Raw genomic sequence first — 27151 nt, 5'->3', positions numbered from 1 at the left:
GACCATTGGTGGATCACTGGCAGATTTACATAGCCTCTGACAAGTCCGACTCACCGCCGACCAGCGAAGGTGACAGCTGTCGAGCACGACGATCGATTCCAGACGACCCGGGCCAGGGCTGCCAGCGGGGCAGGGCAGCAAGCACTCTGCCAGGCCTCCTGCTTCAATCTAAACACCAGAGCCCGGGCAGGATGCGGGCGACTCAAAGGGGCCGCGCCGGCATCGCTTCTCGGCCTTTTGGCTAAGATCAAGTGTAGTATCTGTTCTTATCAGTTTAATATCTGATACGTCCCTTATCTGGGGACCATATATTAAATTGATTTTTGGAACAGGGAGATGGAATAGGGGCTTGCTCCGTCCACTCCACGCATCGACCCGGTATTGCAGTGCCTCTGGGAACGGTGCACTTCCACCCTGGGGAATTTCAAACTAACAAAGAAAAGAAAAGTGAGAAAAACTCAGCAGCAGCAGCAGCAGCATAAACAAGCGTGCACGTGGAGGGGGAGAGAGAAGACAGAGTGTGAGAGTGAGTGAGAAGGAGCGAGAGACAGAAGACAGTGTGAGAGTCAGAGAGACAGAGAGCTGCTTGCTCTCCACACCCTCTGTGCGTCTGTGTCTAGATCTTCCTCTCTACCTACAGCTCGCTCACTCGCGCAATCTGTAGCCAACTCAACAGCAGCACTTGCATTATATCTAGGCCGTCCCGCTAAGATCGACTGCATCTCACATCAGGTAGGTGCTGCAGCCAAGGCGCTGCGCTTCACCAGCTTTCCGAAGGACGGAATACCACTTGGCATTCCTGCAGCAAGCTGCTCTGCACATCATCCCTTCTGATGCCTGGCCTGCTTGCTCGGCTTGGCTGCTGGCTGCACCAAGCTCAGCACCAGAGTCGAGCGGGCTGAAAGGCCTTTTCTCTCCTGCGCTCTTTCTCTCTCTCCTTTTCTCTTCTTCTCAGCTGCTTGCTCCCTTACAAAGGAGCCAAAGACAGACGCGACCGACCCACCCGACCGACAGACGGGCGACTGATATCCACTCACATCGCTCGGCTGCAATTTCACAGTTTCTTTCAGCAGCGGCCAGACGGACAGGCTCATTCAAATCGACCGGCCGACTGGGACAAGCAATCGAGCGAGCGAGGAGGGTGAGGGAGTGTGTGACAGATGGGTGCCCGGCTACGGAGAACTGGGGTGGGGGCGCCAGCGCAACAAACGGCAGAGGCCCGGTGCTCCTGCTCCCTTCTTCTGCCCCGTGCGCACCATCCGCATCTCCCACCGCCTTCCGCACCAGATTCAGCTCAGCAGCGCCGTGCCATGCCGTGACAAAAATCACCACCCAGCCATACGTACCATCAGCAAAAAAAAACTCTGCCTGCCTACCTGTCCTGGCCTCATCCGTCTGGCACCGGATTTCTTTTTCTCTCTCTCTCTCTCTCTCTCTCGCTCCTTGCTTCCTTCTTTCTCTCGCTCTCTCTTGCTTCCTTTCTTCCCTGCTCCCAAAACCTCCATTCTGATTCGTCTAGCTGCCTGCCTATCTGCTCTGTCATGACATTCTCTACCTTGTGCCCCATACCCCCGCCGGCCCACCCCCTCAGCCATTACATTCGAGGCTCAAGGGATATGGGGGGGAGAGGGCAGCAACGGGGTACTACTGATCGTCTATCCTTAGCCATGATGACAGTGAGTGGCAGTGCTGCCTAGAAGGGCCGAATGGCCAACTCCTGCACCTAGTGTCTATCCTGCATTGTCTATGACCGACCGGCTCTCAGTCAAGCTCTCACATCTCTCAGAGGCTCAGAGCACCTGGGGGAGGGCGGGCGGACACTGACCGCCGCTCGCTCCCTGGCCTGGCCTGTCTGCCTGCCTGGCCTTAACCATTATCGTGCAAAAGGATACAATCACAGAGGGCAGACAGCAACACTTCTTCATTGGGGAAGGGCAAATTATCAGGCTACAAGGCTACAATTTCCGCCTCGCCTCTGAATTGGATCATCTGTCTGCAGGGAAATACATGTATGTATGTATGTATGGACGACTGCTCCATGCTTAGGGTCTCTAGCAGGGCAATCAGCAGAATGTTAGGGATAAATTTCTCCCAGAGAGAAATTTAGAAAGTGGAATTTAGAATGCTCCCCCCTCCCCAGAGGAAGATAAAGAATGGTACCCTGGCTGACAAGCCGGCTGGAAGAAGGCAACACTGTGGGCCCAACGGCCTGCCTGCCTGCCTGTACTGTGCTCCACCACTCTGTGTTTCTAACTTTCATCATTTTCCAAGGCCACTCACTCACTCAAACCTCTCACACTTAGGCGTACCCGCTCGGCGCCGTCTCCACCGTTGCCGCGTCCGTCCACGTCGCCGTGCTTCACGCACTCAGGGAGCTCTGCCCTGTGTTCTGTCACGGCTAGCTGCCGCCACCTTCCACACTGCGGCCACGCGCCGCCGGCCCGCTCCCATCTGTCCGCACTCGCGGCATTTACCTCGCGTGGTGCTGGCTGCCGTTAGCGCTGGGGGCCGGCTCCTGCTTTCTCTTCACACTTTTCCTGTTTCAGAACCAAGGCGATAATCAATACCCCTTTTCAGTCCACAGCGCCCGCCCGCACGCTCCACGACCGAGGGATGATGCCGGGCAAAATCACACCTGCCAATCAGAGCAGTGGGGCACCAGCGCCACCGTCGGTCCGCTACACAGATTTCCTCTTGCCACCGCGTGCCCGCCCCCTTCCTCCCTCACTCTCCCCCTCCCGTTTCTACATGCAAGCACCCACCCCGCTGGCTGCATAACCAGTCAGTCTGTCATGTAAGAGAGACCCTGCCTGCCTGCCACTGCTAAACAGTTTGCTATGCATCAAGGTCAAGACGATGACAATGACAACAAGGGGACAAACTCAATTGGTCAGAAGAAGGTGGGTGGGGGGGAGAGAAACTTCCCCATGATAACCTGTGCAGACGCAAAGTCTGCAACTCGGACAGCTTCTCTCAGCCACTCGACAATCGGAATTGCACATCAAATAAATCAGCCACAGAGGTGTCAACAACGGCTGCAATTTAGCCTTCGCCTTGCAGAGCACACCCATTGTCTGCCCTCAGCCACACCTGTAGACGACATCCTCCTCTTCTCCCCATGCTAGCCAGGAGGCCTTTCTGACCGCCGACTTTGGCCACCCACGTCCACCACCGTCGCGCCGGTCTTGAGCCGCCGGCCGGCGCCGCCACCCTTCCGTTTTCTCGCTTCCCGGCAGAGCACAGCCTCGGCAAGCAGACGGCTCGGCTCATAGCCCAGAGGAGGCGCGCTCTTCGCCGTCGAGTGCGGGGAGGGGACGGCCTTGCAGGGAGGGTCGAGCGGCCTGCTTCCACTCCCCCTGCGGACAGGACAGCATGACCAGCCCTCCCACGGCCAGGAGGACAGAGAGCGGGGGCAAGTGAGGAAACTTCCCATCCCAGCCGACGGCCACGCTGTCGCACGCACGCGCAGAGCCGCCCCGCCCCGCCTGCTCTGTCCCAAAGCGGGCGGGGTGGGCTGCACGACGGCCGTCTCTCCTGGGGCCACGGAGAGGACAGATCGTCCCTCGCTCGCGCAGCTAGCTGCTGAGCCTCAGCCGGCAGCCGGCAGCCTCTGCCAATGACGTCGGCCCTAACAGGCCCAGCCTCCCTCCCCGACCATTGGTGGATCACTGGCAGATTTACATAGCCTCTGACAAGTCCGACTCACCGCCGACCAGCGAGGTGACAGCTGTCGAGCACGACGATCGATTCCAGACGACCCGGGCCAGGGCTGCCAGCGGGGCAGGGCAGCAAGCACTCTGCCAGGCCTCCTGCTTCAATCTAAACACCGGAGCCCGGGCAGGATGCGGGCGACTCAAGGGCCGCGCCGGCATCGCTTCTCGGCCTTTTGGCTAAGATCAAGTGTAGTATCTGTTCTTATCAGTTTAATATCTGATACGTCCCTTATCTGGGGACCATATATTAAATTGATTTTTGGAACAGGGAGATGGAATAGGGGCTTGCTCCGTCCACTCCACGCATCGACCCGGTATTGCAGTGCCTCTGGGAACGGTGCACTTCCCCCCTGGGGAATTTCAAACTAACAAAGAAAAGAAAAGTGAGAAAAACTCAGCAGCAGCAGCAGCAGCATAAACAAGCGTGCACGTGGAGGGGGAGAGAGAAGACAGAGTGTGAGAGTGAGTGAGAAGGAGCGAGAGACAGAAGACAGTGTGAGAGTCAGAGAGACAGAGAGCTGCTTGCTCTCCACACCCTCTGTGCGTCTGTGTCTAGATCTTCCTCTCTACCTACAGCTCGCTCACTCGCGCAATCTGTAGCCAACTCAACAGCAGCACTTGCATTATATCTAGGCCGTCCCGCTAAGATCGACTGCATCTCACATCAGGTAGGTGCTGCAGCCAAGGCGCTGCGCTTCACCAGCTTTCCGAAGGACGGAATACCACTTGGCATTCCTGCAGCAAGCTGCTCTGCACATCATCCCTTCTGATGCCTGGCCTGCTTGCTCGGCTTGGCTGCTGGCTGCACCAAGCTCAGCACCAGAGTCGAGCGGGCTGAAAGGCCTTTTCTCTCCTGCGCTCTTTCTCTCTCTCCTTTTCTCTTCTTCTCAGCTGCTTGCTCCCTTACAAAGGAGCCAAAGACAGACGCGACCGACCCACCGACCGACAGACGGGCGACTGATATCCACTCACTCGCTCGGCTGCAATTTCACCGTTTCTTTCAGCAGCCGGCCAGACGGACAGGCTCATTCAAATCGACCCGGCCGACTGGGACAAGCCATCCGAGCGAGCGAGCGAGGGAGGGAGGGTGTGACAGATGGGTGCCCGGCTACGGAGAACTGGGTGGGGGCGCCAGCGCAACAAACGGCAGGGCCCGGTGCTCCTGCTCCCTTCTTCTGCCCCGTGCGCACCATCCGCATCTCCCACCGCCTTCCGCACCAGATTCAGCTCAGCAGCGCCGTGCCATGCCGTGACAAAAATCACCACCCAGCCATACGTACCATCAGCAAAAAAAAACTCTGCCTGCCTACCTGTCCTGGCCTCATCCGTCTGGCCCGGATTTCTCTCTCTCTCTCTCTCTCTCTCTCTCGCTTGCTTCCTTCTTTCTCTCGCTCTCTCTTGCTTCCTTCTTCCCTGCTCCAAAACCTCCATTCTGATTCGTCTAGCTGCCTGCCTATCTGCTCTGTCATGACATTCTCTACCTTGTGCCCCATACCCCCGCCGGCCCACCCCCAGCCATTACATTCGAGGCTCAAGGGATATGGGGGGAGAGGGCAGCAACGGGGTACTACTGATCGTCTATCCTTAGCCATGATGACAGTGAGTGGCAGTGCTGCCTAGAAGGGCCGAATGGCCAACTCCTGCACCTAGTGTCTATCCTGCATTGTCTATGACCGACCGGCTCAGTCAAGCTCTCACATCTCTCAGAGGCTCAGAGCACCTGGGGGAGGGCGGGCGGACACTGACCGCCGCTCGCTCCCTGGGCCTGGCCTGTCTGCCTGCCTGGCCTTAACCATTATCGTGCAAAAGGATACAATCACAGAGGGCAGACAGCAACACTTCTTCATTGGGGAAGGGCAAATTATCAGGCTACAAGGCTACAATTTCCGCCTCGCCTCTGAATTGGGATCATCTGTCTGCAGGGAAATACATGTATGTATGTATGTATGGACGACTGCTCCATGCTTAGGGGTCTCTAGCAGGGCAATCAGCAGAATGTTAGGGATAAATTTCTCCCAGAGAGAAATTTAGAAAGTGGAATTTAGAATGCTCCCCCCTCCCCAGAGAGGAAGATAAAGAATGGTACCCTGGCTGACAAGCCGGCTGGAAGAAGGCAACACTGTGGGCCCAACGGCCTGCCTGCCTGCCTGTACTGTGCTCCACCACTCTGTGTTTCTAACTTTCATCATTTTCCAAGGCCACTCACTCACTCAAACCTCTCACACTTAGGCGTACCCGCTCGGCGCCGTCTCCACCGTTGCCGCGTCCGTCCACGTCGCCGTGCTTCACGCACTCAGGGAGCTCTGCCCTGTGTTCTGTCACGGCTAGCTGCCGCCACCTTCCACACTGCGGCCACGGCCGCCGGCCGCTCCCATCTGTCCGCACTCGCGGCATTTACCTCGCGTGGCTGCTGGCTGCCGTTAGCGCTGGGGGCCGGCTCCTGCTTTCTCTTCACACTTTTCCTGTTTCAGAACCAAGGCGATAATCAATACCCCTTTCAGTCCACAGCGCCCGCCCGCACGCTCCACGACCGAGGGATGATGCCGGGCAAAATCACACCTGCCAATCAGAGCAGTGGGGCACCAGCGCCACCGTCGGTCCGCTACACAGATTTCCTCTTGCCACGCGTGCCCGCCCCCTTCCTCCCTCACTCTCCCCCTCCCGTTTCTACATGCAAGCACCCACCCCGCTGGCTGCATAACCAGTCAGTCTGTCATGTAAGAGAGACCCTGCCTGCCTGCCACTGCTAAACAGTTTGCTATGCATCAAGGTCAAGACGATGACAATGACAACAAGGGGACAAACTCAATTGGTCAGAAGAAGGTGGGTGGGGGGGAGAGAAACTTCCCCATGATAACCTGTGCAGACGCAAAGTCTGCAACTCGGACAGCTTCTCTCAGCCACTCGACAATCGGAATTGCACATCAAATAAATCAGCCACAGAGGTGTCAACAACGGCTGCAATTTAGCCTTCGCCTTGCAGAGCACACCCATTGTCTGCCCTCAGCCACACCTGTAGACGACATCCTCCTCTTCTCCCCATGCTAGCCAGGAGGCCTTTCTGACCGCCGACTTTGGCCACCCACGTCCACCACCGTCGCGCCGGTCTTGAGCCGCCGGCCGGTGCCGCCACCCTTCCGTTTTCTCGCTTCCCGGCAGAGCACAGCCTCGGCAAGCAGACGGCTCGGCTCAGAGCCCAGAGGAGGCGCGCTCTCGCCGTCGAGTGCGGGGAGGGGACGGCCTTGCAGGGAGGGTCGAGCGGCCTGCTTCCACTCCCCCTGCGGACAGGACAGCATGACCAGCCTCCCACGGCCAGGAGGACAGAGAGCGGGGCAAGTGAGGAAACTTCCCATCCCAGCCGACGGCCACGCTGTCGCACGCACGCGCAGAGCCGCCCGCCCCGCCTGCTCTGTCCCAAAGCGGGCGGGGTGGGCTGCACGACGGCCGTCTCTCCTGGGGCCACGGAGAGGACAGATCGTCCCTCGCTCGCGCAGCTAGCTGCTGAGCCTCAGCCGGCAGCCTCTGCCAATGACGTCGGCCCTAACAGGCCCAGCCTCCCTCCCCGACCATTGGTGGATCACTGGCAGATTTACATAGCCTCTGACAAGTCCGACTCACCGCCGACCAGCGAGGTGACAGCTGTCGAGCACGACGATCGATTCCAGACGACCCGGGCCAGGGCTGCCAGCGGGGCAGGGCAGCAAGCACTCTGCCAGGCCTCCTGCTTCAATCTAAACACCGGAGCCCGGGCAGGATGCGGGCGACTCAAGGGCCGCGCCGGCATCGCTTCTCGGCCTTTTGGCTAAGATCAAGTGTAGTATCTGTTCTTATCAGTTTAATATCTGATACGTCCCTTATCTGGGGACCATATATTAAATTGATTTTTGGAACAGGGAGATGGAATAGGGGCTTGCTCCGTCCACTCCACGCATCGACCCGGTATTGCAGTGCCTCTGGGAACGGTGCACTTCCCCCCTGGGGAATTTCAAACTAACAAAGAAAAGAAAAGTGAGAAAAACTCAGCAGCAGCAGCAGCAGCATAAACAAGCGTGCACGTGGAGGGGGAGAGAGAAGACAGAGTGTGAGAGTGAGTGAGAAGGAGCGAGAGACAGAAGACAGTGTGAGAGTCAGAGAGACAGAGAGCTGCTTGCTCTCCACACCCTCTGTGCGTCTGTGTCTAGATCTTCCTCTCTACCTACAGCTCGCTCACTCGCGCAATCTGTAGCCAACTCAACAGCAGCACTTGCATTATATCTAGGCCGTCCCGCTAAGATCGACTGCATCTCACATCAGGTAGGTGCTGCAGCCAAGGCGCTGCGCTTCACCAGCTTTCCGAAGGACGGAATACCACTTGGCATTCCTGCAGCAAGCTGCTCTGCACATCATCCCTTCTGATGCCTGGCCTGCTTGCTCGGCTTGGCTGCTGGCTGCACCAAGCTCAGCACCAGAGTCGAGCGGGCTGAAAGGCCTTTTCTCTCCTGCGCTCTTTCTCTCTCTCCTTTTCTCTTCTTCTCAGCTGCTTGCTCCCTTACAAAGGAGCCAAAGACAGACGCGACCGACCCACCGACCGACAGACGGGCGACTGATATCCACTCACTCGCTCGGCTGCAATTTCACCGTTTCTTTCAGCAGCCGGCCAGACGGACAGGCTCATTCAAATCGACCCGGCCGACTGGGACAAGCCATCCGAGCGAGCGAGCGAGGGAGGGAGGGTGTGACAGATGGGTGCCCGGCTACGGAGAACTGGGTGGGGGCGCCAGCGCAACAAACGGCAGGGCCCGGTGCTCCTGCTCCCTTCTTCTGCCCCGTGCGCACCATCCGCATCTCCCACCGCCTTCCGCACCAGATTCAGCTCAGCAGCGCCGTGCCATGCCGTGACAAAAATCACCACCCAGCCATACGTACCATCAGCAAAAAAAAACTCTGCCTGCCTACCTGTCCTGGCCTCATCCGTCTGGCCCGGATTTCTTTTTCTCTCTCTCTCTCTCTCTCTCTCTCGCTTGCTTCCTTCTTTCTCTCGCTCTCTCTTGCTTCCTTCTTCCCTGCTCCAAAACCTCCATTCTGATTCGTCTAGCTGCCTGCCTATCTGCTCTGTCATGACATTCTCTACCTTGTGCCCCATACCCCCGCCGGCCCACCCCCAGCCATTACATTCGAGGCTCAAGGGATATGGGGGGAGAGGGCAGCAACGGGGTACTACTGATCGTCTATCCTTAGCCATGATGACAGTGAGTGGCGGTGCTGCCTAGAAGGGCCGAATGGCCAACTCCTGCACCTAGTGTCTATCCTGCATTGTCTATGACCGACCGGCTCAGTCAAGCTCTCACATCTCTCAGAGGCTCAGAGCACCTGGGGGAGGGCGGGCGGACACTGACCGCCGCTCGCTCCCTGGGCCTGGCCTGTCTGCCTGCCTGGCCTTAACCATTATCGTGCAAAAGGATACAATCACAGAGGGCAGACAGCAACACTTCTTCATTGGGGAAGGGCAAATTATCAGGCTACAAGGCTACAATTTCCGCCTCGCCTCTGAATTGGGATCATCTGTCTGCAGGGAAATACATGTATGTATGTATGTATGGACGACTGCTCCATGCTTAGGGGTCTCTAGCAGGGCAATCAGCAGAATGTTAGGGATAAATTTCTCCCAGAGAGAAATTTAGAAAGTGGAATTTAGAATGCTCCCCCCTCCCCAGAGAGGAAGATAAAGAATGGTACCCTGGCTGACAAGCCGGCTGGAAGAAGGCAACACTGTGGGCCCAACGGCCTGCCTGCCTGCCTGTACTGTGCTCCACCACTCTGTGTTTCTAACTTTCATCATTTTCCAAGGCCACTCACTCACTCAAACCTCTCACACTTAGGCGTACCCGCTCGGCGCCGTCTCCACCGTTGCCGCGTCCGTCCACGTCGCCGTGCTTCACGCACTCAGGGAGCTCTGCCCTGTGTTCTGTCACGGCTAGCTGCCGCCACCTTCCACACTGCGGCCACGGTCGCCGGCCGCTCCCATCTGTCCGCACTCGCGGCATTTACCTCGCGTGGCTGCTGGCTGCCGTTAGCGCTGGGGGCCGGCTCCTGCTTTCTCTTCACACTTTTCCTGTTTCAGAACCAAGGCGATAATCAATACCACTTTCAGTCCACAGCGCTCGCCCGCACGCTCCACAACCGAGGGATGATGCCGGGCAAAATCACACCTGCCAATCAGAGCAGTGGGGCACCAGCGCCACCGTCGGTCCGCTACACAGATTTCCTCTTGCCACGCGTGCCCGCCCCCTTCCTCCCTCACTCTCCCCCTCCCGTTTCTACATGCAAGCACCCACCCCGCTGGCTGCATAACCAGTCAGTCTGTCATGTAAGAAGACCCTGCCTGTCTGCCACTGCTAAACAGTTTGCTATGCATCAAGGTCAAGACGATGACAATGACAACAAGGGGACAAACTCAATTGGTCAGAAGAAGGTGGGTGGGGGGGAGAGAAACTTCCCCATGATAACCTGTGCAGACGCAAAGTCTGCAACTCGGACAGCTTCTCTCAGCCACTCGACAATCGGAATTGCACATCAAATAAATCAGCCACAGAGGTGTCAACAACGGCTGCAATTTAGCCTTCGCCTTGCAGAGCACACCCATTGTCTGCCCTCAGCCACACCTGTAGACGACATCCTCCTCTTCTCCCCATGCTAGCCAGGAGGCCTTTCTGACCGCCGACTTTGGCCACCCACGTCCACCACCGTCGCGCCGGTCTTGAGCCGCCGGCCGGCGCCGCCACCCTTCCGTTTTCTCGCTTCCCGGCAGAGCACAGCCTCGGCAAGCAGACGGCTCGGCTCATAGCCCAGAGGAGGCGCGCTCTCGCCGTCGAGTGCGGGGAGGGGACGGCCTTGCAGGGAGGGTCGAGCGGCCTGCTTCCACTCCCCCTGCGGACAGGACAGCATGACCAGCCTCCCACGGCCAGGAGGACAGAGAGCGGGGCAAGTGAGGAAACTTCCCATCCCAGCCGACGGCCACGCTGTCGCACGCACGCGCAGAGCCGCCCGCCCCGCCTGCTCTGTCCCAAAGCGGGCGGGGTGGGCTGCACGACGGCCGTCTCTCCTGGGGCCACGGAGAGGACAGATCGTCCCTCGCTCGCGCAGCTAGCTGCTGAGCCTCAGCCGGCAGCCGGCAGCCTCTGCCAATGACGTCGGCCCTAACAGGCCCAGCCTCCCTCCCCGACCATTGGTGGATCACTGGCAGATTTACATAGCCTCTGACAAGTCCGACTCACCGCCGACCAGCGAGGTGACAGCTGTCGAGCACGACGATCGATTCCAGACGACCCGGGCCAGGGCTGCCAGCGGGGCAGGGCAGCAAGCACTCTGCCAGGCCTCCTGCTTCAATCTAAACACCAGAGCCCGGGCAGGATGCGGGCGACTCAAGGGCCGCGCCGGCATCGCTTCTCGGCCTTTTGGCTAAGATCAAGTGTAGTATCTGTTCTTATCAGTTTAATATCTGATACGTCCCTTATCTGGGGACCATATATTAAATTGATTTTTGGAACAGGGAGATGGAATAGGGGCTTGCTCCGTCCACTCCACGCATCGACCCGGTATTGCAGTGCCTCTGGGAACGGTGCACTTCAAACTAACAAAGAAAAGAAAAGTGAGAAAAACTCAGCAGCAGCAGCAGCAGCATAAACAAGCGTGCACGTGGAGGGGGAGAGAGAAGACAGAGTGTGAGAGTGAGTGAGAAGGAGCGAGAGACAGAAGACAGTGTGAGAGTCAGAGAGACAGAGAGCTGCTTGCTCTCCACACCCTCTGTGCGTCTGTGTCTAGATCTTCCTCTCTACCTACAGCTCGCTCACTCGCGCAATCTGTAGCCAACTCAACAGCAGCACTTGCATTATATCTAGGCCGTCCCGCTAAGATCGACTGCATCTCACATCAGGTAGGTGCTGCAGCCAAGGCGCTGCGCTTCACCAGCTTTCCGAAGGACGGAATACCACTTGGCATTCCTGCAGCAAGCTGCTCTGCACATCATCCCTTCTGATGCCTGGCCTGCTTGCTCGGCTTGGCTGCTGGCTGCACCAAGCTCAGCACCAGAGTCGAGCGGGCTGAAAGGCCTTTTCTCTCCTGCGCTCTTTCTCTCTCTCCTTTTCTCTTCTTCTCAGCTGCTTGCTCCCTTACAAAGGAGCCAAAGACAGACGCGACCGACCCACCGACCGACAGACGGGCGACTGATATCCACTCACTCGCTCGGCTGCAATTTCACCGTTTCTTTCAGCAGCCGGCCAGACGGACAGGCTCATTCAAATCGACCCGGCCGACTGGGACAAGCCATCCGAGCGAGCGAGGGAGGGAGGGTGTGACAGATGGGTGCCCGGCTACGGAGAACTGGGTGGGGGCGCCAGCGCAACAAACGGCAGGGCCCGGTGCTCCTGCTCCCTTCTTCTGCCCCGTGCGCACCATCCGCATCTCCCACCGCCTTCCGCACCAGATTCAGCTCAGCAGCGCCGTGCCATGCCGTGACAAAAATCACCACCCAGCCATACGTACCATCAGCAAAAAAAAACTCTGCCTGCCTACCTGTCCTGGCCTCATCCGTCTGGCCCGGATTTCTTTTTCTCTCTCTCTCTCTCTCTCTCTCTCGCTTGCTTCCTTCTTTCTCTCGCTCTCTCTTGCTTCCTTCTTCCCTGCTCCAAAACCTCCATTCTGATTCGTCTAGCTGCCTGCCTATCTGCTCTGTCATGACATTCTCTACCTTGTGCCCCATACCCCCGCCGGCCCACCCCCAGCCATTACATTCGAGGCTCAAGGGATATGGGGGGAGAGGGCAGCAACGGGGTACTACTGATCGTCTATCCTTAGCCATGATGACAGTGAGTGGCAGTGCTGCCTAGAAGGGCCGAATGGCCAACTCCTGCACCTAGTGTCTATCCTGCATTGTCTATGACCGACCGGCTCAGTCAAGCTCTCACATCTCTCAGAGGCTCAGAGCACCTGGGGGAGGGCGGGCGGACACTGACCGCCGCTCGCTCCCTGGGCCTGGCCTGTCTGCCTGCCTGGCCTTAACCATTATCGTGCAAAAGGATACAATCACAGAGGGCAGACAGCAACACTTCTTCATTGGGGAAGGGCAAATTATCAGGCTACAAGGCTACAATTTCCGCCTCGCCTCTGAATTGGGATCATCTGTCTGCAGGGAAATACATGTATGTATGTATGTATGGACGACTGCTCCATGCTTAGGGGTCTCTAGCAGGGCAATCAGCAGAATGTTAGGGATAAATTTCTCCCAGAGAGAAATTTAGAAAGTGGAATTTAGAATGCTCCCCCCTCCCCAGAGAGGAAGATAAAGAATGGTACCCTGGCTGACAAGCCGGCTGGAAGAAGGCAACACTGTGGGCCCAACGGCCTGCCTGCCTGCCTGTACTGTGCTCCACCACTCTGTGTTTCTAACTTTCATCATTTTCCAAGGCCACTCACTCACTCAAACCTCTCACACTTAGGCGTACCCGCTCGGCGCCGTCTCCACCGTTGCCGCGTCCGTCCACGTCGCCGTGCTTCACGCACTCAGGGAGCTCTGCCCTGTGTTCTGTCACGGCTAGCTGCCGCCACCTTCCACACTGCGGCCACGGCCGCCGGCCGCTCCCATCTGTCCGCACTCGCGGCATTTACCTCGCGTGGCTGCTGGCTGCCGTTAGCGCTGGGGGCCGGCTCCTGCTTTCTCTTCACACTTTTCCTGTTTCAGAACCAAGGCGATAATCAATACCCCTTTCAGTCCACAGCGCCCGCCCGCACGCTCCACGACCGAGGGATGATGCCGGGCAAAATCACACCTGCCAATCAGAGCAGTGGGGCACCAGCGCCACCGTCGGTCCGCTACACAGATTTCCTCTTGCCACGCGTGCCCGCCCCCTTCCTCCCTCACTCTCCCCCTCCCGTTTCTACATGCAAGCACCCACCCCGCTGGCTGCATAACCAGTCAGTCTGTCATGTAAGAGAGACCCTGCCTGCCTGCCACTGCTAAACAGTTTGCTATGCATCAAGGTCAAGACGATGACAATGACAACAAGGGGACAAACTCAATTGGTCAGAAGAAGGTGGGTGGGGGGGAGAGAAACTTCCCCATGATAACCTGTGCAGACGCAAAGTCTGCAACTCGGACAGCTTCTCTCAGCCACTCGACAATCGGAATTGCACATCAAATAAATCAGCCACAGAGGTGTCAACAACGGCTGCAATTTAGCCTTCGCCTTGCAGAGCACACCCATTGTCTGCCCTCAGCCACACCTGTAGACGACATCCTCCTCTTCTCCCCATGCTAGCCAGGAGGCCTTTCTGACCGCCGACTTTGGCCACCCACGTCCACCACCGTCGCGCCGGTCTTGAGCCGCCGGCCGGTGCCGCCACCCTTCCGTTTTCTCGCTTCCCGGCAGAGCACAGCCTCGGCAAGCAGACGGCTCGGCTCAGAGCCCAGAGGAGGCGCGCTCTCGCCGTCGAGTGCGGGGAGGGGACGGCCTTGCAGGGAGGGTCGAGCGGCCTGCTTCCACTCCCCCTGCGGACAGGACAGCATGACCAGCCTCCCACGGCCAGGAGGACAGAGAGCGGGGCAAGTGAGGAAACTTCCCATCCCAGCCGACGGCCACGCTGTCGCACGCACGCGCAGAGCCGCCCGCCCCGCCTGCTCTGTCCCAAAGCGGGCGGGGTGGGCTGCACGACGGCCGTCTCTCCTGGGGCCACGGAGAGGACAGATCGTCCCTCGCTCGCGCAGCTAGCTGCTGAGCCTCAGCCGGCAGCCTCTGCCAATGACGTCGGCCCTAACAGGCCCAGCCTCCCTCCCCGACCATTGGTGGATCACTGGCAGATTTACATAGCCTCTGACAAGTCCGACTCACCGCCGACCAGCGAGGTGACAGCTGTCGAGCACGACGATCGATTCCAGACGACCCGGGCCAGGGCTGCCAGCGGGGCAGGGCAGCAAGCACTCTGCCAGGCCTCCTGCTTCAATCTAAACACCGGAGCCCGGGCAGGATGCGGGCGACTCAAGGGCCGCGCCGGCATCGCTTCTCGGCCTTTTGGCTAAGATCAAGTGTAGTATCTGTTCTTATCAGTTTAATATCTGATACGTCCCTTATCTGGGGACCATATATTAAATTGATTTTTGGAACAGGGAGATGGAATAGGGGCTTGCTCCGTCCACTCCACGCATCGACCCGGTATTGCAGTGCCTCTGGGAACGGTGCACTTCCCCCCTGGGGAATTTCAAACTAACAAAGAAAAGAAAAGTGAGAAAAACTCAGCAGCAGCAGCAGCAGCATAAACAAGCGTGCACGTGGAGGGGGAGAGAGAAGACAGAGTGTGAGAGTGAGTGAGAAGGAGCGAGAGACAGAAGACAGTGTGAGAGTCAGAGAGACAGAGAGCTGCTTGCTCTCCACACCCTCTGTGCGTCTGTGTCTAGATCTTCCTCTCTACCTACAGCTCGCTCACTCGCGCAATCTGTAGCCAACTCAACAGCAGCACTGGCATTATATCTAGGCCGTCCCGCTAAGATCGACTGCATCTCACATCAGGTAGGTGCTGCAGCCAAGGCGCTGCGCTTCACCAGCTTTCCGAAGGACGGAATACCACTTGGCATTCCTGCAGCAAGCGGCTCTGCACATCATCCATTCCGATGCCTGGCCTGCTTGCTCGGCTTGGCTGCTGGCTGCACCAAGCTCAGCACCAGAGTCGAGCGGGCTGAAAGGCCTTTTCTCTCCTGCGCTCTTTCTCTCTCTCCTTTTCTCTTCTTCTCAGCTGCTTGCTCCCTTACAAAGGAGCCAAAGACAGACGCGACCGACCCACCGACCGACAGACGGGCGACTGATATCCACTCACTCGCTCGGCTGCAATTTCACCGTTTCTTTCAGCAGCCGGCCAGACGGACAGGCTCATTCAAATCGACCCGGCCGACTGGGACAAGCCATCCGAGCGAGCGAGCGAGGGAGGGAGGGTGTGACAGATGGGTGCCCGGCTACGGAGAACTGGGTGGGGGCGCCAGCGCAACAAACGGCAGGGCCCGGTGCTCCTGCTCCCTTCTTCTGCCCCGTGCGCACCATCCGCATCTCCCACCGCCTTCCGCACCAGATTCAGCTCAGCAGCGCCGTGCCATGCCGTGACAAAAATCACCACCCAGCCATACGTACCATCAGCAAAAAAAAACTCTGCCTGCCTACCTGTCCTGGCCTCATCCGTCTGGCCCGGATTTCTCTCTCTCTCTCTCTCTCTCTCTCGCTTGCTTCCTTCTTTCTCTCGCTCTCTCTTGCTTCCTTCTTCCCTGCTCCAAAACCTCCATTCTGATTCGTCTAGCTGCCTGCCTATCTGCTCTGTCATGACATTCTCTACCTTGTGCCCCATACCCCCGCCGGCCCACCCCCAGCCATTACATTCGAGGCTCAAGGGATATGGGGGGAGAGGGCAGCAACGGGGTACTACTGATCGTCTATCCTTAGCCATGATGACAGTGAGTGGCGGTGCTGCCTAGAAGGGCCGAATGGCCAACTCCTGCACCTACTGTCTATCCTGCATTGTCTATGACCGACCGGCTCAGTCAAGCTCTCACATCTCTCAGAGGCTCAGAGCACCTGGGGGAGGGCGGGCGGACACTGACCGCCGCTCGCTCCCTGGGCCTGGCCTGTCTGCCTGCCTGGCCTTAACCATTATCGTGCAAAAGGATACAATCACAGAGGGCAGACAGCAACACTTCTTCATTGGGGAAGGGCAAATTATCAGGCTACAAGGCTACAATTTCCGCCTCGCCTCTGAATTGGGATCATCTGTCTGCAGGGAAATACATGTATGTATGTATGTATGGACGACTGCTCCATGCTTAGGGGTCTCTAGCAGGGCAATCAGCAGAATGTTAGGGATAAATTTCTCCCAGAGAGAAATTTAGAAAGTGGAATTTAGAATGCTCCCCCCTCCCCAGAGAGGAAGATAAAGAATGGTACCCTGGCTGACAAGCCGGCTGGAAGAAGGCAACACTGTGGGCCCAACGGCCTGCCTGCCTGCCTGTACTGTGCTCCACCACTCTGTGTTTCTAACTTTCATCATTTTCCAAGGCCACTCACTCACTCAAACCTCTCACACTTAGGCGTACCCGCTCGGCGCCGTCTCCACCGTTGCCGCGTCCGTCCACGTCGCCGTGCTTCACGCACTCAGGGAGCTCTGCCCTGTGTTCTGTCACGGCTAGCTGCCGCCACCTTCCACACTGCGGCCACGGCCGCCGGCCGCTCCCATCTGTCCGCACTCGCGGCATTTACCTCGCGTGGCTGCTGGCTGCCGTTAGCGCTGGGGGCCGGCTCCTGCTTTCTCTTCACACTTTTCCTGTTTCAGAACCAAGGCGATAATCAATACCCCTTTCAGTCCACAGCGCCCGCCCGCACGCTCCACGACCGAGGGATGATGCCGGGCAAAATCACACCTGCCAATCAGAGCAGTGGGGCACCAGCGCCACCGTCGGTCCGCTACACAGATTTCCTCTTGCCACGCGTGCCCGCCCCCTTCCTCCCTCACTCTCCCCCTCCCGTTTCTACATGCAAGCACCCACCCCGCTGGCTGCATAACCAGTCAGTCTGTCATGTAAGAGAGACCCTGCCTGCCTGCCACTGCTAAACAGTTTGCTATGCATCAAGGTCAAGACGATGACAATGACAACAAGGGGACAAACTCAATTGGTCAGAAGAAGGTGGGTGGGGGGGAGAGAAACTTCCCCATGATAACCTGTGCAGACGCAAAGTCTGCAACTCGGACAGCTTCTCTCAGCCACTCGACAATCGGAATTGCACATCAAATAAATCAGCCACAGAGGTGTCAACAACGGCTGCAATTTAGCCTTCGCCTTGCAGAGCACACCCATTGTCTGCCCTCAGCCACACCTGTAGACGACATCCTCCTCTTCTCCCCATGCTAGCCAGGAGGCCTTTCTGACCGCCGACTTTGGCCACCCACGTCCACCACCGTCGCGCCGGTCTTGAGCCGCCGGCCGGTGCCGCCACCCTTCCGTTTTCTCGCTTCCCGGCAGAGCACAGCCTCGGCAAGCAGACGGCTCGGCTCAGAGCCCAGAGGAGGCGCGCTCTCGCCGTCGAGTGCGGGGAGGGGACGGCCTTGCAGGGAGGGTCGAGCGGCCTGCTTCCACTCCCCCTGCGGACAGGACAGCATGACCAGCCTCCCACGGCCAGGAGGACAGAGAGCGGGGCAAGTGAGGAAACTTCCCATCCCAGCCGACGGCCACGCTGTCGCACGCACGCGCAGAGCCGCCCGCCCCGCCTGCTCTGTCCCAAAGCGGGCGGGGTGGGCTGCACGACGGCCGTCTCTCCTGGGGCCACGGAGAGGACAGATCGTCCCTCGCTCGCGCAGCTAGCTGCTGAGCCTCAGCCGGCAGCCGGCAGCCTCTGCCAATGACGTCGGCCCTAACAGGCCCAGCCTCCCTCCCCGACCATTGGTGGATCACTGGCAGATTTACATAGCCTCTGACAAGTCCGACTCACCGCCGACCAGCGAGGTGACAGCTGTCGAGCACGACGATCGATTCCAGACGACCCGGGCCAGGGCTGCCAGCGGGGCAGGGCAGCAAGCACTCTGCCAGGCCTCCTGCTTCAATCTAAACACCGGAGCCCGGGCAGGATGCGGGCGACTCAAGGGCCGCGCCGGCATCGCTTCTCGGCCTTTTGGCTAAGATCAAGTGTAGTATCTGTTCTTATCAGTTTAATATCTGATACGTCCCTTATCTGGGGACCATATATTAAATTGATTTTTGGAACAGGGAGATGGAATAGGGGCTTGCTCCGTCCACTCCACGCATCGACCCGGTATTGCAGTGCCTCTGGGAACGGTGCACTTCCCCCCTGGGGAATTTCAAACTAACAAAGAAAAGAAAAGTGAGAAAAACTCAGCAGCAGCAGCAGCAGCATAAACAAGCGTGCACGTGGAGGGGGAGAGAGAAGACAGAGTGTGAGAGTGAGTGAGAAGGAGCGAGAGACAGAAGACAGTGTGAGAGTCAGAGAGACAGAGAGCTGCTTGCTCTCCACACCCTCTGTGCGTCTGTGTCTAGATCTTCCTCTCTACCTACAGCTCGCTCACTCGCGCAATCTGTAGCCAACTCAACAGCAGCACTTGCATTATATCTAGGCCGTCCCGCTAAGATCGACTGCATCTCACATCAGGTAGGTGCTGCAGCCAAGGCGCTGCGCTTCACCAGCTTTCCGAAGGACGGAATACCACTTGGCATTCCTGCAGCAAGCGGCTCTGCACATCATCCATTCCGATGCCTGGCCTGCTTGCTCGGCTTGGCTGCTGGCTGCACCAAGCTCAGCACCAGAGTCGAGCGGGCTGAAAGGCCTTTTCTCTCCTGCGCTCTTTCTCTCTCTCCTTTTCTCTTCTTCTCAGCTGCTTGCTCCCTTACAAAGGAGCCAAAGACAGACGCGACCGACCCACCGACCGACAGACGGGCGACTGATATCCACTCACTCGCTCGGCTGCAATTTCACCGTTTCTTTCAGCAGCCGGCCAGACGGACAGGCTCATTCAAATCGACCCGGCCGACTGGGACAAGCCATCCGAGCGAGCGAGCGAGGGAGGGAGGGTGTGACAGATGGGTGCCCGGCTACGGAGAACTGGGTGGGGGCGCCAGCGCAACAAACGGCAGGGCCCGGTGCTCCTGCTCCCTTCTTCTGCCCCGTGCGCACCATCCGCATCTCCCACCGCCTTCCGCACCAGATTCAGCTCAGCAGCGCCGTGCCATGCCGTGACAAAAATCACCACCCAGCCATACGTACCATCAGCAAAAAAAAACTCTGCCTGCCTACCTGTCCTGGCCTCATCCGTCTGGCCCGGATTTCTCTCTCTCTCTCTCTCTCTCTCTCGCTTGCTTCCTTCTTTCTCTCGCTCTCTCTTGCTTCCTTCTTCCCTGCTCCAAAACCTCCATTCTGATTCGTCTAGCTGCCTGCCTATCTGCTCTGTCATGACATTCTCTACCTTGTGCCCCATACCCCCGCCGGCCCACCCCCAGCCATTACATTCGAGGCTCAAGGGATATGGGGGGAGAGGGCAGCAACGGGGTACTACTGATCGTCTATCCTTAGCCATGATGACAGTGAGTGGCGGTGCTGCCTAGAAGGGCCGAATGGCCAACTCCTGCACCTACTGTCTATCCTGCATTGTCTATGACCGACCGGCTCAGTCAAGCTCTCACATCTCTCAGAGGCTCAGAGCACCTGGGGGAGGGCGGGCGGACACTGACCGCCGCTCGCTCCCTGGGCCTGGCCTGTCTGCCTGCCTGGCCTTAACCATTATCGTGCAAAAGGATACAATCACAGAGGGCAGACAGCAACACTTCTTCATTGGGGAAGGGCAAATTATCAGGCTACAAGGCTACAATTTCCGCCTCGCCTCTGAATTGGGATCATCTGTCTGCAGGGAAATACATGTATGTATGTATGTATGGACGACTGCTCCATGCTTAGGGGTCTCTAGCAGGGCAATCAGCAGAATGTTAGGGATAAATTTCTCCCAGAGAGAAATTTAGAAAGTGGAATTTAGAATGCTCCCCCCTCCCCAGAGAGGAAGATAAAGAATGGTACCCTGGCTGACAAGCCGGCTGGAAGAAGGCAACACTGTGGGCCCAACGGCCTGCCTGCCTGCCTGTACTGTGCTCCACCACTCTGTGTTTCTAACTTTCATCATTTTCCAAGGCCACTCACTCACTCAAACCTCTCACACTTAGGCGTACCCGCTCGGCGCCGTCTCCACCGTTGCCGCGTCCGTCCACGTCGCCGTGCTTCACGCACTCAGGGAGCTCTGCCCTGTGTTCTGTCACGGCTAGCTGCCGCCACCTTCCACACTGCGGCCACGGCCGCCGGCCGCTCCCATCTGTCCGCACTCGCGGCATTTACCTCGCGTGGCTGCTGGCTGCCGTTAGCGCTGGGGGCCGGCTCCTGCTTTCTCTTCACACTTTTCCTGTTTCAGAACCAAGGCGATAATCAATACCCCTTTCAGTCCACAGCGCCCGCCCGCACGCTCCACGACCGAGGGATGATGCCGGGCAAAATCACACCTGCCAATCAGAGCAGTGGGGCACCAGCGCCACCGTCGGTCCGCTACACAGATTTCCTCTTGCCACGCGTGCCCGCCCCCTTCCTCCCTCACTCTCCCCCTCCCGTTTCTACATGCAAGCACCCACCCCGCTGGCTGCATAACCAGTCAGTCTGTCATGTAAGAGAGACCCTGCCTGCCTGCCACTGCTAAACAGTTTGCTATGCATCAAGGTCAAGACGATGACAATGACAACAAGGGGACAAACTCAATTGGTCAGAAGAAGGTGGGTGGGGGGGAGAGAAACTTCCCCATGATAACCTGTGCAGACGCAAAGTCTGCAACTCGGACAGCTTCTCTCAGCCACTCGACAATCGGAATTGCACATCAAATAAATCAGCCACAGAGGTGTCAACAACGGCTGCAATTTAGCCTTCGCCTTGCAGAGCACACCCATTGTCTGCCCTCAGCCACACCTGTAGACGACATCCTCCTCTTCTCCCCATGCTAGCCAGGAGGCCTTTCTGACCGCCGACTTTGGCCACCCACGTCCACCACCGTCGCGCCGGTCTTGAGCCGCCGGCCGGTGCCGCCACCCTTCCGTTTTCTCGCTTCCCGGCAGAGCACAGCCTCGGCAAGCAGACGGCTCGGCTCAGAGCCCAGAGGAGGCGCGCTCTCGCCGTCGAGTGCGGGGAGGGGACGGCCTTGCAGGGAGGGTCGAGCGGCCTGCTTCCACTCCCCCTGCGGACAGGACAGCATGACCAGCCTCCCACGGCCAGGAGGACAGAGAGCGGGGCAAGTGAGGAAACTTCCCATCCCAGCCGACGGCCACGCTGTCGCACGCACGCGCAGAGCCGCCCGCCCCGCCTGCTCTGTCCCAAAGCGGGCGGGGTGGGCTGCACGACGGCCGTCTCTCCTGGGGCCACGGAGAGGACAGATCGTCCCTCGCTCGCGCAGCTAGCTGCTGAGCCTCAGCCGGCAGCCGGCAGCCTCTGCCAATGACGTCGGCCCTAACAGGCCCAGCCTCCCTCCCCGACCATTGGTGGATCACTGGCAGATTTACATAGCCTCTGACAAGTCCGACTCACCGCCGACCAGCGAGGTGACAGCTGTCGAGCACGACGATCGATTCCAGACGACCCGGGCCAGGGCTGCCAGCGGGGCAGGGCAGCAAGCACTCTGCCAGGCCTCCTGCTTCAATCTAAACACCGGAGCCCGGGCAGGATGCGGGCGACTCAAGGGCCGCGCCGGCATCGCTTCTCGGCCTTTTGGCTAAGATCAAGTGTAGTATCTGTTCTTATCAGTTTAATATCTGATACGTCCCTTATCTGGGGACCATATATTAAATTGATTTTTGGAACAGGGAGATGGAATAGGGGCTTGCTCCGTCCACTCCACGCATCGACCCGGTATTGCAGTGCCTCTGGGAACGGTGCACTTCCCCCCTGGGGAATTTCAAACTAACAAAGAAAAGAAAAGTGAGAAAAACTCAGCAGCAGCAGCAGCAGCATAAACAAGCGTGCACGTGGAGGGGGAGAGAGAAGACAGAGTGTGAGAGTGAGTGAGAAGGAGCGAGAGACAGAAGACAGTGTGAGAGTCAGAGAGACAGAGAGCTGCTTGCTCTCCACACCCTCTGTGCGTCTGTGTCTAGATCTTCCTCTCTACCTACAGCTCGCTCACTCGCGCAATCTGTAGCCAACTCAACAGCAGCACTTGCATTATATCTAGGCCGTCCCGCTAAGATCGACTGCATCTCACATCAGGTAGGTGCTGCAGCCAAGGCGCTGCGCTTCACCAGCTTTCCGAAGGACGGAATACCACTTGGCATTCCTGCAGCAAGCTGCTCTGCACATCATCCCTTCTGATGCCTGGCCTGCTTGCTCGGCTTGGCTGCTGGCTGCACCAAGCTCAGCACCAGAGTCGAGCGGGCTGAAAGGCCTTTTCTCTCCTGCGCTCTTTCTCTCTCTCCTTTTCTCTTCTTCTCAGCTGCTTGCTCCCTTACAAAGGAGCCAAAGACAGACGCGACCGACCCACCGACCGACAGACGGGCGACTGATATCCACTCACTCGCTCGGCTGCAATTTCACCGTTTCTTTCAGCAGCCGGCCAGACGGACAGGCTCATTCAAATCGACCCGGCCGACTGGGACAAGCCATCCGAGCGAGCGAGCGAGGGAGGGAGGGTGTGACAGATGGGTGCCCGGCTACGGAGAACTGGGTGGGGGCGCCAGCGCAACAAACGGCAGGGCCCGGTGCTCCTGCTCCCTTCTTCTGCCCCGTGCGCACCATCCGCATCTCCCACCGCCTTCCGCACCAGATTCAGCTCAGCAGCGCCGTGCCATGCCGTGACAAAAATCACCACCCAGCCATACGTACCATCAGCAAAAAAAAACTCTGCCTGCCTACCTGTCCTGGCCTCATCCGTCTGGCCCGGATTTCTTTTTCTCTCTCTCTCTCTCTCTCTCTCTCTCGCTTGCTTCCTTCTTTCTCTCGCTCTCTCTTGCTTCCTTCTTCCCTGCTCCAAAACCTCCATTCTGATTCGTCTAGCTGCCTGCCTATCTGCTCTGTCATGACATTCTCTACCTTGTGCCCCATACCCCCGCCGGCCCACCCCCAGCCATTACATTCGAGGCTCAAGGGATATGGGGGGAGAGGGCAGCAACGGGGTACTACTGATCGTCTATCCTTAGCCATGATGACAGTGAGTGGCGGTGCTGCCTAGAAGGGCCGAATGGCCAACTCCTGCACCTACTGTCTATCCTGCATTGTCTATGACCGACCGGCTCAGTCAAGCTCTCACATCTCTCAGAGGCTCAGAGCACCTGGGGGAGGGCGGGCGGACACTGACCGCCGCTCGCTCCCTGGGCCTGGCCTGTCTGCCTGCCTGGCCTTAACCATTATCGTGCAAAAGGATACAATCACAGAGGGCAGACAGCAACACTTCTTCATTGGGGAAGGGCAAATTATCAGGCTACAAGGCTACAATTTCCGCCTCGCCTCTGAATTGGGATCATCTGTCTGCAGGGAAATACATGTATGTATGTATGTATGGACGACTGCTCCATGCTTAGGGGTCTCTAGCAGGGCAATCAGCAGAATGTTAGGGATAAATTTCTCCCAGAGAGAAATTTAGAAAGTGGAATTTAGAATGCTCCCCCCTCCCCAGAGAGGAAGATAAAGAATGGTACCCTGGCTGACAAGCCGGCTGGAAGAAGGCAACACTGTGGGCCCAACGGCCTGCCTGCCTGCCTGTACTGTGCTCCACCACTCTGTGTTTCTAACTTTCATCATTTTCCAAGGCCACTCACTCACTCAAACCTCTCACACTTAGGCGTACCCGCTCGGCGCCGTCTCCACCGTTGCCGCGTCCGTCCACGTCGCCGTGCTTCACGCACTCAGGGAGCTCTGCCCTGTGTTCTGTCACGGCTAGCTGCCGCCACCTTCCACACTGCGGCCACGGCCGCCGGCCGCTCCCATCTGTCCGCACTCGCGGCATTTACCTCGCGTGGCTGCTGGCTGCCGTTAGCGCTGGGGGCCGGCTCCTGCTTTCTCTTCACACTTTTCCTGTTTCAGAACCAAGGCGATAATCAATACCCCTTTCAGTCCACAGCGCCCGCCCGCACGCTCCACGACCGAGGGATGATGCCGGGCAAAATCACACCTGCCAATCAGAGCAGTGGGGCACCAGCGCCACCGTCGGTCCGCTACACAGATTTCCTCTTGCCACGCGTGCCCGCCCCCTTCCTCCCTCACTCTCCCCCTCCCGTTTCTACATGCAAGCACCCACCCCGCTGGCTGCATAACCAGTCAGTCTGTCATGTAAGAGAGACCCTGCCTGCCTGCCACTGCTAAACAGTTTGCTATGCATCAAGGTCAAGACGATGACAATGACAACAAGGGGACAAACTCAATTGGTCAGAAGAAGGTGGGTGGGGGGGAGAGAAACTTCCCCATGATAACCTGTGCAGACGCAAAGTCTGCAACTCGGACAGCTTCTCTCAGCCACTCGACAATCGGAATTGCACATCAAATAAATCAGCCACAGAGGTGTCAACAACGGCTGCAATTTAGCCTTCGCCTTGCAGAGCACACCCATTGTCTGCCCTCAGCCACACCTGTAGACGACATCCTCCTCTTCTCCCCATGCTAGCCAGGAGGCCTTTCTGACCGCCGACTTTGGCCACCCACGTCCACCACCGTCGCGCCGGTCTTGAGCCGCCGGCCGGTGCCGCCACCCTTCCGTTTTCTCGCTTCCCGGCAGAGCACAGCCTCGGCAAGCAGACGGCTCGGCTCAGAGCCCAGAGGAGGCGCGCTCTCGCCGTCGAGTGCGGGGAGGGGACGGCCTTGCAGGGAGGGTCGAGCGGCCTGCTTCCACTCCCCCTGCGGACAGGACAGCATGACCAGCCTCCCACGGCCAGGAGGACAGAGAGCGGGGCAAGTGAGGAAACTTCCCATCCCAGCCGACGGCCACGCTGTCGCACGCACGCGCAGAGCCGCCCGCCCCGCCTGCTCTGTCCCAAAGCGGGCGGGGTGGGCTGCACGACGGCCGTCTCTCCTGGGGCCACGGAGAGGACAGATCGTCCCTCGCTCGCGCAGCTAGCTGCTGAGCCTCAGCCGGCAGCCGGCAGCCTCTGCCAATGACGTCGGCCCTAACAGGCCCAGCCTCCCTCCCCGACCATTGGTGGATCACTGGCAGATTTACATAGCCTCTGACAAGTCCGACTCACCGCCGACCAGCGAGGTGACAGCTGTCGAGCACGACGATCGATTCCAGACGACCCGGGCCAGGGCTGCCAGCGGGGCAGGGCAGCAAGCACTCTGCCAGGCCTCCTGCTTCAATCTAAACACCGGAGCCCGGGCAGGATGCGGGCGACTCAAGGGCCGCGCCGGCATCGCTTCTCGGCCTTTTGGCTAAGATCAAGTGTAGTATCTGTTCTTATCAGTTTAATATCTGATACGTCCCTTATCTGGGGACCATATATTAAATTGATTTTTGGAACAGGGAGATGGAATAGGGGCTTGCTCCGTCCACTCCACGCATCGACCCGGTATTGCAGTGCCTCTGGGAACGGTGCACTTCCCCCCTGGGGAATTTCAAACTAACAAAGAAAAGAAAAGTGAGAAAAACTCAGCAGCAGCAGCAGCAGCATAAACAAGCGTGCACGTGGAGGGGGAGAGAGAAGACAGAGTGTGAGAGTGAGTGAGAAGGAGCGAGAGACAGAAGACAGTGTGAGAGTCAGAGAGACAGAGAGCTGCTTGCTCTCCACACCCTCTGTGCGTCTGTGTCTAGATCTTCCTCTCTACCTACAGCTCGCTCACTCGCGCAATCTGTAGCCAACTCAACAGCAGCACTTGCATTATATCTAGGCCGTCCCGCTAAGATCGACTGCATCTCACATCAGGTAGGTGCTGCAGCCAAGGCGCTGCGCTTCACCAGCTTTCCGAAGGACGGAATACCACTTGGCATTCCTGCAGCAAGCTGCTCTGCACATCATCCCTTCTGATGCCTGGCCTGCTTGCTCGGCTTGGCTGCTGGCTGCACCAAGCTCAGCACCAGAGTCGAGCGGGCTGAAAGGCCTTTTCTCTCCTGCGCTCTTTCTCTCTCTCCTTTTCTCTTCTTCTCAGCTGCTTGCTCCCTTACAAAGGAGCCAAAGACAGACGCGACCGACCCACCGACCGACAGACGGGCGACTGATATCCACTCACTCGCTCGGCTGCAATTTCACCGTTTCTTTCAGCAGCCGGCCAGACGGACAGGCTCATTCAAATCGACCCGGCCGACTGGGACAAGCCATCCGAGCGAGCGAGCGAGGGAGGGAGGGTGTGACAGATGGGTGCCCGGCTACGGAGAACTGGGTGGGGGCGCCAGCGCAACAAACGGCAGGGCCCGGTGCTCCTGCTCCCTTCTTCTGCCCCGTGCGCACCATCCGCATCTCCCACCGCCTTCCGCACCAGATTCAGCTCAGCAGCGCCGTGCCATGCCGTGACAAAAATCACCACCCAGCCATACGTACCATCAGCAAAAAAAAACTCTGCCTGCCTACCTGTCCTGGCCTCATCCGTCTGGCCCGGATTTCTTTTTCTCTCTCTCTCTCTCTCTCTCTCTCTCGCTTGCTTCCTTCTTTCTCTCGCTCTCTCTTGCTTCCTTCTTCCCTGCTCCAAAACCTCCATTCTGATTCGTCTAGCTGCCTGCCTATCTGCTCTGTCATGACATTCTCTACCTTGTGCCCCATACCCCCGCCGGCCCACCCCCAGCCATTACATTCGAGGCTCAAGGGATATGGGGGGAGAGGGCAGCAACGGGGTACTACTGATCGTCTATCCTTAGCCATGATGACAGTGAGTGGCGGTGCTGCCTAGAAGGGCCGAATGGCCAACTCCTGCACCTACTGTCTATCCTGCATT

General features: G+C 58.3%; 8 non-coding genes across 8 annotated transcripts; all 8 read left to right on the top strand.

Moving 5' to 3' along the window:
• Positions 1-221: 221 nt before the first annotated feature.
• On the top strand, positions 222-412 carry LOC132383293 (U2 spliceosomal RNA). Its single transcript, XR_009508610.1, has one exon. It is a non-coding gene; the product is annotated as a U2 spliceosomal RNA (small nuclear RNA).
• Positions 413-3870: 3458 nt separating this feature from the next.
• Positions 3871-4061, top strand: LOC132383271 (U2 spliceosomal RNA). The gene has a single exon (XR_009508588.1). It is a non-coding gene; the product is annotated as a U2 spliceosomal RNA (small nuclear RNA).
• A 3434-nt stretch (positions 4062-7495) lies between these two features.
• On the top strand, positions 7496-7686 carry LOC132383270 (U2 spliceosomal RNA). The gene has a single exon (XR_009508586.1). It is a non-coding gene; the product is annotated as a U2 spliceosomal RNA (small nuclear RNA).
• A 3444-nt stretch (positions 7687-11130) lies between these two features.
• LOC132383292 (U2 spliceosomal RNA) lies at positions 11131-11321 on the top strand. Its single transcript, XR_009508609.1, has one exon. It is a non-coding gene; the product is annotated as a U2 spliceosomal RNA (small nuclear RNA).
• A 3418-nt stretch (positions 11322-14739) lies between these two features.
• On the top strand, positions 14740-14930 carry LOC132383269 (U2 spliceosomal RNA). Its single transcript, XR_009508585.1, has one exon. It is a non-coding gene; the product is annotated as a U2 spliceosomal RNA (small nuclear RNA).
• A 3439-nt stretch (positions 14931-18369) lies between these two features.
• On the top strand, positions 18370-18560 carry LOC132383268 (U2 spliceosomal RNA). The gene has a single exon (XR_009508584.1). It is a non-coding gene; the product is annotated as a U2 spliceosomal RNA (small nuclear RNA).
• A 3439-nt stretch (positions 18561-21999) lies between these two features.
• Positions 22000-22190, top strand: LOC132383267 (U2 spliceosomal RNA). Its single transcript, XR_009508583.1, has one exon. It is a non-coding gene; the product is annotated as a U2 spliceosomal RNA (small nuclear RNA).
• Positions 22191-25637: 3447 nt separating this feature from the next.
• Positions 25638-25828, top strand: LOC132383266 (U2 spliceosomal RNA). The gene has a single exon (XR_009508582.1). It is a non-coding gene; the product is annotated as a U2 spliceosomal RNA (small nuclear RNA).
• Positions 25829-27151: the final 1323 nt, after the last annotated feature.

This window comes from Hypanus sabinus, chromosome 29 (assembly GCF_030144855.1).
Source record: "Hypanus sabinus isolate sHypSab1 chromosome 29, sHypSab1.hap1, whole genome shotgun sequence".
Classification (NCBI taxonomy): domain Eukaryota; kingdom Metazoa; phylum Chordata; class Chondrichthyes; order Myliobatiformes; family Dasyatidae; genus Hypanus; species Hypanus sabinus.
Note: the sequence above shows the minus strand (reverse complement) of the source record. Positions and strands in the feature narration are given on the sequence as shown.